At 41.4% G+C, this 12,403-nt stretch overlaps 1 long non-coding RNA gene across 1 annotated transcript; it reads left to right on the plus strand.

The window, feature by feature from the left end:
* The first annotated feature begins 8,111 nt into the window (after window positions 1-8,111).
* On the plus strand, window positions 8,112-12,124 carry LOC150063689 (uncharacterized). The gene is made up of 3 exons (XR_016535449.1): window positions 8,112-8,210; window positions 9,052-9,094; window positions 11,950-12,124. It is a non-coding gene; the product is annotated as an uncharacterized LOC150063689 (long non-coding RNA).
* The last annotated feature ends 279 nt before the right edge of the window (window positions 12,125-12,403 follow it).

Below are 12,403 nucleotides of genomic sequence, written 5' to 3' on the forward strand. Positions count from 1 at the left end.
CCAGATTTTTCCCCAGGCCACAGTTTATCAAATCTTCCCTATAGGGAAGAAATAATTTTAATGTCTTGTATCAAGACTTGAATTTGAATGGTGTCTCAATTCCAGTGACTAATATTTCACATTAAGTAATGTTTGGGGAGAACGAAAGAAATGAAATATTTGAAATTAAAGAATGAGAGATCAGGCTGGGAGTTTGGCCTAGTGGTTAAAGTGCTTGCCTAGCATGCATGAAGACCCGGGTTCGATTCCTCGGTACCACATACATAGATAAAAGCCAGAAGTGGTGCTGAGGCTCAAGTAGTAGAGCTCTAGCCTTGAGAAAGTCCAAGGACAGTGCTCAGGCCCTAAGCTCAAGCCCAGGACTGGCAAAAAAAAAATGAGAGATCAGAGTGACAAGGCCAATGCAGAAGACAGTTTGAAAGGAATAGAATACAGGGCACATAATGCAGTCTGACATTCCGGATCAAGACCACAAACAACAAACCATGTCGGACACACATCTTCCTGCTGCTGTCCAAGCAGGCAACAGATCCGACCTACCAGCTCAGCTATAGCACGACTGGGAGTGGAAGTTATTGAATCCTGATTTCCCGCCTTTACTAGTTCCAGGAACTGACTCATCTCGTGATTTGTGGATAAGACACTGCTTTTCATATGTTTCTCTGGAACTTTTGTCTTGTAAGTTTATCTGTTTGAGGGAGGGTCCTGGGGAGCACAGAAATGGTGGGACAAAGGCAGCAGTGATACTCACTAGACACTGCAGTAGAGCATGAACTACACAACTTGAGGGCACTTTGGTTGTATAATCAGTTAGGGCGCCATACTTACAAGATAACTGGGTGGGGATGAGGGTCAGGAAGGAAAAATCTGGGAGAAACTGAAGGAAGATATGACCCTGTTCAGAAAGAAATTCACTTATTCCCTGACTTACGTGGCTGTCACCCCTCTGTACATCACCTTTCTAAAAGAATCAATACTTTCTAAGAACAGAAACAGAATGTGCCTTGACGTATGAGAACCCATACGTGGGTTCCCATAAGTGGGACAAACCCACTTAGAACAATCTGGATTTCTGGACACCATTCTAGATTTCATTCTCTCACTAGTGTTTCTTTCTGTCTCTGGACTTTAATGGCCCCATAGGAAAATAAATAATTACAGGAAAATAGTGAAAAAATAAAAAAAATCGTTCATTCAGATATTATAATTTAAAGATGCCAAACTGAATTACTTATGTCTGCTAGAATTTTCTTTGGATTACTCTGTTTCTTCAAATTTCATATTCATAAGAAGCACTCTTAATTAAATATGAATTAAATTTTACCACAGAAACATAATATATATGTGTGTTTATATGTATATATATCATAAATCAATATCTATCAGACAAATATAAATGCTACCATGAAGCAGAGAGACATTGCAAAGAGAAAACCTACAGAAAGAAACAGACATGTAGATGGAGATGAAGTGAAGCTGGAGATTGACTCAGAGCATCATAATTGGAAGAAATAGGGAAAGACACCTCACATTCCTTTTTCATGACAATTTTCTCCCTAATGTACTTGTTTTCCCAACACAATGTTGATCACATAGGAACTCAGGAAATTGTATTAGCTTTTTGTAAACCTCTTACATTCCATCATTCCAGCTTCTTCAATACACCTGCCTTGAATTTATGAAATGCATTTTCTCAAATGTGTTTTCCATTATGATTATAAAATTGCCATTTGGGAAGCAGAGAAAGAATATTTAATTTGGGGCGGTTGTAAATATTAGTGATGGAAGTTAGAATGTCACACTTTCTAGGCAGGTGCTTTACCACTTGAGCCAGAAACCCAGCCCCTTCTTCCACTGGATATTTTTAGTAGGGGCTAGCTTTATGCCAGAGCTGGCCTGAGCTGTAATCCTTTTACTTGCTCTTGCCTGAGGCATATGCCCTTGGGCCCAGCCATTGTGCTTCCCCAGTAACTAGCATAGTAAATATGAGCCGCCATATTGTGCCTCTGATTGAGATGGAGTCTTGAGTACTTTTATTCCTTGGGCTGGCTTTGCTTTATTATCCCTTGACTTTGATCTAACGACTTGACTTTTATTTCAAGAAGAATGCATAGATCCTATGAGAGACAAGGCTGTAAGAAAACCTGCCCTCTGTTCTGCATGGCCTTGGAACCATACAGTTAACTTCATTTACCTACTCTATTCCTTTGGAGTGACAGCTATCAAAGGAAGGATTTGAGCAAATTCATCAGCGAATGGAGGTTCATTAAGAGAAAATTCTGTTGAATGAATCTTATTTTCTTTCCAGTGAGCTCAACATGATGAAGAATTAAGACAAAACTTGGAACTCAATTGACCTTGTTTTCAGTACAGAATGTGGTGATATTTCCATGATATTTTTCCATTAAAGGTGGAAAAATGCCTCTCTTTTAACTTCTTGTCAACAGTCAGCACTGATATTACAGGTTTCCAGAAATACGCCAAAGGAGAAAAGAATAATACAAGTACTACAGAATAAAGTGAGGTATGTGCCCAGAGAAACAACCTGAAGTTTAATTGAATGGCTGGATGTTAGTGCAATACAAAAGATTGAGGTTCAAATCACAAAAGAAGGTTAACCTTCAAAAAGAAAGAGAGAGATTCGCTGAAGAGGTGAACAGAGGTTCAAGATCATAAAGACATTTTAAAAATTTATTGTACAGGTGATGTACGAGGAGTTACAGTTACATGAGTCAAGTAATGACTTTATTTCCTTTTGAGCAGTGCCCTCTCCTCCCTCATTCTCTCCCAGGTTTCCCCTACCAGCTTCCCTCCCTGGGAAATTGCATAGTTCATTTTCAACATAGTATCTAGTGAGTATCACTGAGGAATTGGCTCGCCCTTTGCTCTACCATTTCTGTGCTTCCCAACCCCCTCCCCAAATCAGATAAACATATACAAGAAAAAGAGTACAGAAATCATAAGCAGCAACAGGAGGGAATAAAAGAGAAAAGGAAAGAAGAAAGGAATAAGGAACCACATACAGTATAATAAAAAGTCTCTTGTTTCCATGTCTTGGAGTTCATTTCAATAAGCATGATTTTATATGCTCATAGGCACATAGCTATTGAGCCAGAGGGCATTTCTCCTTAGCCCCTGTATCTCAGTGCCTGGACCTTCTCTCCCAGGTGATGAGTCAGCCTATGGGTGACAGTGAATTCTACCCTGTGAACTTGACTGACACACGCTTATGAACTGCAGTAGTGAGTGGCTAACAGTACTCACTGTGTGCTGTGGGGTTCCCCTCTCCGCACCCCCATCAGGGATGTCCAGTGACAGCTGTAGATGAGGCACTGCTTGTTACAGAGGAAGCAGCTGACATTCTTGTCGTCATCATTGCATCGGTTATGGATTAAGCTCCATGAGAAGAGAAGAAAGGGAAACGATAGCCAAAGAACTGGGTATTGTGCTTTGTCCTCAAGCTTTGGCTAGGACGTAGACTTTAAAATCTCCACCATGACCCTTCAATGGGACCATGAAAATATTCTATGATCTTAGATGGTTATTTTTCCACGTGAAATCCACTCTAAAAACCCATTGTCTGAGCATAGGATACCCATTCACATAGGAAATAATTGTAGAACTGTACAGTATAAATGAAGTAATTTTAACAGAAAGTTAAAATTATCTTAAATTCACACAAGATAAAGCTCTTGTTTCTATGTCATTTCTCTTCTCTTTTGTTGCCCTTTGGTTAATCTCAGATTGTTACAGTATCTGACTTTGTTACCTGGCATATTGTATACACATTCATTTGTTTATTTGAAATCAGAAAGGGAAGGGGGAAAACAAGATGATTGGGAAGGGTGGGAGGAGGGAAATGGGACAAAAACATGAGAAGGGGTATCAATGTGTGAGAAATAATGCACCTATTATCTAGTGAATATAACTGTAACTCCTCTACACATTACAATAAAATACCTTAAATTCTGCTGACTGAAAATAACTACTGCAAAAATGCAGCAGAGAGGAAAAGAGGAAAGGAAGGAGAAAGAGAAATATGCAACAACAAAAAAAAACCTTCCTAAGAGAGGAGGCTCTAAATCTAAGGGTTGTGCTAAAAATCAGAGGTATTCTAAGGCCAAAAGAAAAATATCCCAGGATTCTTTATCCAACATAAAGGGAGGAATGCACTAACAAAGCAAGGGAGGGAGGGGCATCCTTCTGTTGCCTGACTGTAGACAAAGAACATTTTCAAACTCCATGGAAGCCTTGTGTAGATGTACCATTTCTGTAGCTTTCACTTGGGTTCTTACCTTAGTATAAAGGCAAGAAGCTAGAAGAGGAAGATGAGAAGGGTAAGGAGAGCCCCCATTGCTTGGGTTACCTATGTTAGATGTAGGGTGACTCCATCTTGATTCGCTTGGGATGCTTGTGGTATATGAATCGTGTCCTGAGACAAAGCCACTCTTTATTCTCAAATGTGCCCCTAAATGAGTCTGTAAGTGACATGGTGACGCCAGTCACATGGCAGGTTCTCCTATGCTCATTAGCCTTGGAAGGTCTAGCTTTCTCTCCAGTTTATCTCGAGTTAAGTTCATCAGGATTTCCTCTTCCAGATTTCCTATCAATGCATGAAATTAGTACAAAAAATTAAAAAACTAGACTAGAAACATGGAAACTTCCTTAAGGTGTCTGTCCACTTCACTCAAATATGAAGTTGTAAAGATTTTTTTTCAGTCTTGAAGATTCTAGACTCATCTTTGAGGAATCTTAACAAGTCTTTCAAGTCACTACTTTCTACCTTAATTCAGGAAAACATCAGTCCTTCTGAATTTCTGAGACCATGCTATGAGCATTCTTTTTCTTTCTGGATTTATTTTTCTTCAATCCACTCTCTACATAAAGTAAGCTTTCTTTTTTTCTTTTTTTGCTTTTTCTTTTTTCGGCTGTGGGGCTTGAACTGTGGGTCTGAGCACTGTCCCTGAGCTCCTCAGTTTAAGGCTAGCGCTTTACCATGTTGAGCCTCAGCGCCACTTTTAGTTTTCTGGTGGTTAATTGGAGACAAGAGTCTCATGGACTTTCAGACTTTTATGCCCAGGCTGGCTTTGAATCCTGATCCTCAGATCTCAGCCTCCTGAGTAGCTAGGATTACAGGCGTGAGCTACCTTGCTCCTGGCTTCAAGTAAGCTTTCTAAACTAAACATAGATTGTGTAATTTCCCCATTGAAAGTTCTCAGCAGCCTCATATTGACATTGGAACACATCTAAATTTCAGTAAAATTCTGTATGCATTTATGGATATAGTTATATTTTTGGTCTATATAGCATCAACTAGTGTTGAGCAATTTGGCTTCTCTACCTGTATCCTTAACTAGAGCTATTTTAAGCTCCTGGAAAAAAATGATTTTATATTTCAATCCCAAGAGATCATAGTACCTTCTTAATCATCCAGTTTGAAAAAATTCTTCTTCCTCATTTGGAATCAAAACATTGTCTCCTTAAAACTCCTATTTGTTCTCAGTCCTATCCCTTTGAAACATAGGATCAGGAAAGGAATGATAAGAAGGTAAACAGTTTCTATAGGTAAGAGCCAACAGAAGACTATGGATTTTAATGCATTAACAAGTAGTTTGGGAAAAGTAAAAATTCTAACTGAGCAGAGACAAGCTTTATGAAGTTACAAACCCCTAAGGGTAACCTCAAAAGTTACTGCATCAAGTTGAAAAATGGAATGTCAGAAAATTATAATCAAACTTACATACTGGTTTTTGTTGTTGTTTTGTGTTGTTGGTTATGGGGCCTGGGCATTGTCCCTGAGCTTTTCTGCTCAAGGCTAGGGCTCTGAGCCACAACTCTTATGTCCAGTTTTTACTTGGAGTGAAGAGATTCACAGATTTTCCTGCCCAGGCTAGCTTCAAACTGCAATCTTCAGAGCTCAGCCTCCTGAGTAGCTAGGATTACTGGTGTGAGCCACCAGTGCCCAGCTATACTGACCTTTTTGTACAATCTAGCAGAGATGGTTCTTAGAACTATTCTCGGCATAGGTCTGGTTCGATTGCTCTAAGATTTGGCATAAACTCCTGTCCTTCAAAACATCTTTAACAACTCTTTTTTTTCTCCCCTTCAGTTGTAGGGCTTGACCTCTCAGCCTGGGCTCTTCAGCTCAAGGCTAGCGCTCTACCACTTGAGCCACAGTGCCATTGCTGTGTTTTTAGTGGTTAATTGGAGATAAGAATCTCATGGATTTTAGTGCCCGGTCTGGCTTTGAACCGTAATCCTCAGATCTCAGCCTCCTGAGAAGCTAGAATTACAGGCGTGAACCACTAGCACCTAGCATCCTTATCAACTTTTGTAACTCCAAATGATCATAATTTTTATGATTAGTCAGATATCATACAGTGATTTTAACATTGTTTTACTTTTAGATTTTTTAAAATTATTTTAAAATAATTGTACAAGTAATTTTAATTCAATATGCCACTTTATGAGCGTTTCAGCTCAGTATTAGCTGTTCACCTGTAATTTTCATTTTAAAATGTAATATTCCTTTAAAATGAAATAGTCTTTTTAAAAGTTGTTTCATTAAAAAAATTCCCCATTATCCACATAGTATCCATGATTTCAGAAACTTTGTACAAATTCAACATGCACAGATGTTTAGTGACCAGAACATAGTATGGGAGTGTCTCCAGTGCTGAGAAGAAAGCATCTGTGGTGGGTCTGAGGCCTGGAGTCCCCTAAACGGGCATGGAAGGCGAAGGGAATGTTTACACAGCTGGTGATGTAGAGGGCACCTCCCCACTGTCCACTGTCAAGGGAAGAAACATTTAAGGAGCATGTGGTGGAAGTAAAAGCATGGGAGCAAGAGCAGCTGCTAATTCTGTGGTGGAGGGTACACATCAAGGTATGTAGTAGGTAAATACTGGCAGGATGAGGGGGCTGTACTGGGAACATGGACAAACAAAGTGGTGTCTCCTAGAAGAGGAGACACGGTCATAAACTATTTTTAAAAACTTATGTATAAAAAAGTAGGTTAAAAAAGGTATTGAACACATGCTACATGTCAAGCACTGTTTCTGGGCCAAGAATATAAAACCCAGTAAGTGAGATTCTTGAGGAGTCTACAGCAATTTGAACTGGTTCCCCAACCATTTTTTAAAAAATCTTAAGTAGTTGTACAAAGTAGTTTCCATTTAACAATTTAACAAAGCATTGTCATTTAACAAACAACAATATGCTGTCATCAGTGTCATCCCTTTCCACATTCTCATCTGTCCTGTCCCTATCCAAAACCAATGCCCCCCACCCCCTTCCTTCTGGCTTCTTAATTTTGTAAGATATACAGTGATTTTTGACTGCATTCTCCCCATTTAAAGAACATTCTAAGCCAGTGTGTTTAGAATGGTGGTGGCCATTGGTGTTCTCACAATAGTTAATGCTTATTGTTATTAAACTTTTTATTTGAGACTTCAAAACCCTCTCTGGTTCTGTGTCCCCAGGTCTGAAAGGCCATTCTTTGTATAACACTGCTCTTACTGAGATGGGGGGGTATTGTACCACTTTGACCACCAGGAGGAGCTGTGACACCACTGAAACTTCAGAGGCTGGTGAAGGGAAAAGAAGCAATCAGAGAGAAAGGAAGGGAAGAATAAAAACACTCTCTGTCTTCAGGGTTTGCTCTTTGTTCAGCTTGGGAGATGGAGTCAACACAACTCCAGGACACTTCAGATCTCTCCCTCACTGGATTTCTTCAGCTTCCATAGCACTTATCTCTTTCTCAGTCTTGTGCCTCAGTTTCTCTGGACCTTTCTTTCTGGAAGTCTCTTCCTCTGTGTGTGTGTGTGTGTGTGTGTGTGTGTGTGTGTGTGTGTGTGCCCTGTATTCTTCTTCCATCTCCCTCTGCATTATGGAGGGGATTCCCACCAAACCAGCAGGGAATTGTCTTGAACTGACACACAGCTGGCTTCAGGACAGGGATCCGATGGGCTGGGCAAGATGGCATTGTGAATTAGTCAAGGTTGGGGAGAAGAAGCGGGAGTGAGCTTGTCGTGGGTCCATGCAGAGCAGCTGGGAGGGTAGCTCTGTAAAGGGGAGGAGAAGAATCACACAGCACACTCAGGAAGGGGAAATGCAGCCATTGTTTCTGCCACAGAAGCCACCAGAGTCTTCAGAAGGATGGCAGGAGGGCAATGATATCACGCCGCCATCCTCCAGTCAGCACTAACAAGGTAGGACAAGAATTCAGCCTTTACTCAAGAGCACAAATGCTGAGCACCGGAGGCTCGGGATTACCTAACACAGCTGGGTCATAAGCTTCAAGGTCTTTCCCTGGGAGATGCTTTCTGTCCTGGGATCAGAGCTCTTCAGAAAAGGAGAGCATCACCTTTCTGACCTTGTGGTCTTCTGAATCCTCCACTTTCTGCTGGGGATCCACCAGCCCCTTTTTCTCCAGACCCTTTTGGGATTGCAGTTATCCAAATCCCAGACTCCTGACAGAAAGTAACACTCAGATGACCCTAATTCCCAGTATGCCCTCAGTATGTCCTTCTATCAGCAGGACCTTGGCTGGACCCCCCAGCTCATCTTCGAGTCTTACTCACATATGCAAACGGAAGAAAGAGACTTCCCTGACAGATTCTGGGCTCAGCACTCTCTTGACTGTAGTTTTGAGCTAAACCATGGAACACGAAAACTTGCCTGTGTATGTTTGTGCCAGTAGCTTGCAAAGCCTTGCAGTAATTACCATGCTGCTTCTCTCCTGATGAGCTCAGAGCACTTTGAACCAAAAAGGATAAGTTCCAGTGTGTGAACCAAACGCTCGTCTCCACCAGCACCTTCTTACCATGTGTCCAATCCTGTTTCATTTTATGAAAGCATGAAGCGCTTAGCTCTCTTTAAAAATATATATGTATATATATATTGTTATTATAAAGATGATATACAGAGGGGTTACAGTTACATAAAGTCCTTATTTCTTAACGTGTATTAATGTCTACCCATACGTTGTGTCTCAAAAGTTTAGTCACAATCACGCAAATAAGATACTTTCATTTCCCTTTATGACTACAGAAGTTCAAGGACGGTGAATAGTCTTCCCAAGGCCTCATATTTGGTAAGAAAGAGAATTGGGACAGAGACTTCTTTGTGTTTATAAAATCTGTGTATCTTCCACTATATCTTCATGTCCTGTGTTCTGGCTAATATGATGAAACCGTAGCCCTGTTGTCCTGACATGCCATTTCATGCAGATTCCTTAATATTCTATTACAAGCATTGTGGATTCTTTCATTCTGTAGCCTAGGCTTTCTTCTTTAACTTGAAGTATGTTTTGGTGAACCATAATTTAGTGCAGCTGATGTTATAGTCTTGTTTGCAGCTTGTGTCAGAGCTGCCTCAGCTCTGGGCTCAGAAAGGCTGTGATTACTTATCTATCAATGTTTATTTTTTGACACCACCAATCTACATTCTTTTCCCAGTTAGGGTCTTCGGATTCCAGCTTCTCCAACCTATGCTTGTCATAGTCTCTGCCTTGTTCCACTCTGTCTATTTCTTGGCTGTGCCCTGACTCCCCACACCTTCATCTCTGCTTCAGCAAAAGAAACTATCTCACTTTGTCTCTCATGAGCAGCATGTTCTTCAAGACTAAAAAGCTCTTCCTCTTTCAAGCCAGATTCTCTGAGACAACTCATCTCTTCCATTCTCTTTTCTCTATCCGGCTGTTTAACGTGTAATATTCCTCTAATCCACAACTCCCAATGTGATAGGTGCTTATAACCTTTCCTGTCCATGGCTTTTGGTGCCATTGCTGTTTTATGTGAATTTTCATCATTATTTGAAAGACATTTCTCCTGTTCCCTAGACTGTAAACCTCATCACTATAGATGTTCCTGTCTCATCTTGACTGTCCATGCCCAAAGCAGTCCCCAGTTCTAATGGCTGTTCTATCCTAAAGGAATTATAATGTAATATCTGTGGATTTCCACTTGCTCAAACCAGAGGCCTGAACACATTATCAGCCAGTTCTGCCCTATTGTCTCCCAAGCTCAGGTAAATCTTGGGCAGAGATGAGAGTCTCAGTCGTGGCAAGGTAAGAGGATTCTGTGTCTTTCTGCAGGGTGAGCTTCCTATCTTCCTGTCACCAGCTGGGGTTAGTCTTCTTTTTTTGTGTCCTTTTTTCATACCAGGCTGTAATGCAAGGTACTGAGCAGCGTCCTTTGCTTGTTTCTGCTTTTCTCCATACCACTTAAGGAAGACCATTGTTTATGCAAAGCTCCATCTACTAGTCCTTAAAGAATCACGAATCATTTGGGCTAAAAATAACCTAATAAAAGATCACCGAGAATTGCCCTAAGGTATAAGAAAGCCCTCATTTTGCTTGAATGATTTATACCTATGCTGTAGAGGCTAATACGTTTTAATCTCTGCTGACAGTGAGGACCAAACATAGACTACTTATATCAAAGAATCAAACATTAAGAGGCTGAAGTAAGGTCTTCCCTGGGGACATCTCTTCCCATAGCCAAAGCTGTGGCCCCTGAATGAACCCCAGCGCAACACTGTCACAGCATGTGACATTAAAACATGGTTTAGACTACAAAGAGGCTTCCTAGAGTCTGAAACATGAAAAAAAAAACAACACAGAATTTACCAGTTACCAAATTTTGAAATGAAGGAATTATAATATGTTCATTTGGGTTGATTTTCAAATAAAGGGTGTCTCAAGACCTGTTCTGGAATGAAAAAGTGGTAAGACAGATGCCATGTGAACTCAGAGTCAGCAGAGACTGACAGCAACATCTAGCGTGCCCCACTCTATATTCCTCTACCTCCAGAGATAGAGGCCAGCCAGAATCACCAGAGACCTTGGTTTCTTATGTGGAATAACATAACTTCAGTTCATTCAGAAACCTGGGCCACCATCCAGGCCTCCCTCTACCACGCCTTTCTATACATTGCCCAGTTACACATCACAAATGATCCAAGGGGTGAAACTTGAATTCTTCTATAGTTAAAACTGATTTTTAACTTTAAGACTCAATGAGCTACAAATAAAATACCAACTATATCCCTCTTCCTCTCAATTTATTTCCTCCTTCTGCCGAGGATCAATATTATCCATTCTACTGTTTTTAATTTCCCATCCTTCCTTCCCATGTTCACATAAACTTGTCTACCCAAATGCACCTAGAAAAATGGGGTGATCTCTGCTCATTAGCTCCCTCACACATAGCTTTTTCTGTTAATCTCCTTTGAACTACATTGTTTCCGATTGATCTGACCTTTCCTGTGCCTATTACCAGCTTCCCTTGAAAAACAGAGAATACAGGAACAGCTCCCTTAGTCACGACTTCTTCTCTTCCCCAAACAATTTCAGTGTTCCACTGGATTATTCTTCGGTAGACAGCATTGGCTTCTTTGTGATTTGTGCAATTTCATGGTAATGGAAAAGGTAGAACACATACAAAAAGAGGGAGAAAAGATTGTAAATACCTCAATCTCTTTTGGACACTGGACAGAAATTAATTGATAAAGTGTTACTACTTACTACTGATAAACCTTTGCTATGAGCAGCCTTTCAGTTTCCTTTCGTATATGTTGTGAGTATTGTTGATGATAACCCTTGGTGTGAGGACTCTTAAAGGGTGCTTTAGCCCAACAGAAAGTGAACTGTTACATTGTCACCTCTAGAAAGGAGAAGGAAGGAGACACCCCAAGAGAAGACCTGTGATTGGCACAAATGAGCCCCCTCCCTGTCCCTCTCCCCCACCATGCTGAGCCCTCCTGTCACTGCTTCCCGTGCTGTCTACTTCCCTGGTTAGAGACAGTCTCCACCACATTATGTTAAGTCCTGTGGGTTTGCGGTTGCAGAATGGAGGCCTCGCCTGAGCTGTGACAGCAGCTCAGGCATGGATTGGGGAAAGTGACAGCACTGAGTTTTCGAGAAGCCATCTTCTTGTTTCTCCTCAGAAGCCTGGAAGACACGAGAGTGTGCCCTGCTCCAGACATGGACACCCAGCTCGTCCACGTGGCCTTCTGTCTCCTGTGGGCAGGTGAGTGATGAGTAGAGTTGGACTCCCCACCCACACCCAGGGAGACCCACTTCTCCTTGAGGGGCATCTGCAGGCTTGGGTCACTCTCTCTATTACAGGACACACGGAGGCTGCCATCACCCAAAGTCCAAGTCACAAGCTCGCAGAGACAGGACGACAGGTGACCTTGAGTTGCCACCAGACTGACAACCATGACTACATGTACTGGTATCGACAATACCCTGGGCAAGGACTGAGGCTTCTGCATTATTCCTACAGTAAGAATAGCAATGAAAAAGGAGAGGTCTCTGACGGGTACAGCGTCTCCAGAACAGACACGGAGGACTTCCCCCTCACTGTGGACTCGGCCACCCCCTCCCACACAGCTGTGT

Source organism: Megascapheus bottae, chromosome 5 (assembly GCF_031878675.1).
Source record: "Megascapheus bottae isolate mThoBot1 chromosome 5, mThoBot2.hap1, whole genome shotgun sequence".
In the NCBI taxonomy this organism is placed as follows: domain Eukaryota; kingdom Metazoa; phylum Chordata; class Mammalia; order Rodentia; family Geomyidae; genus Megascapheus; species Megascapheus bottae.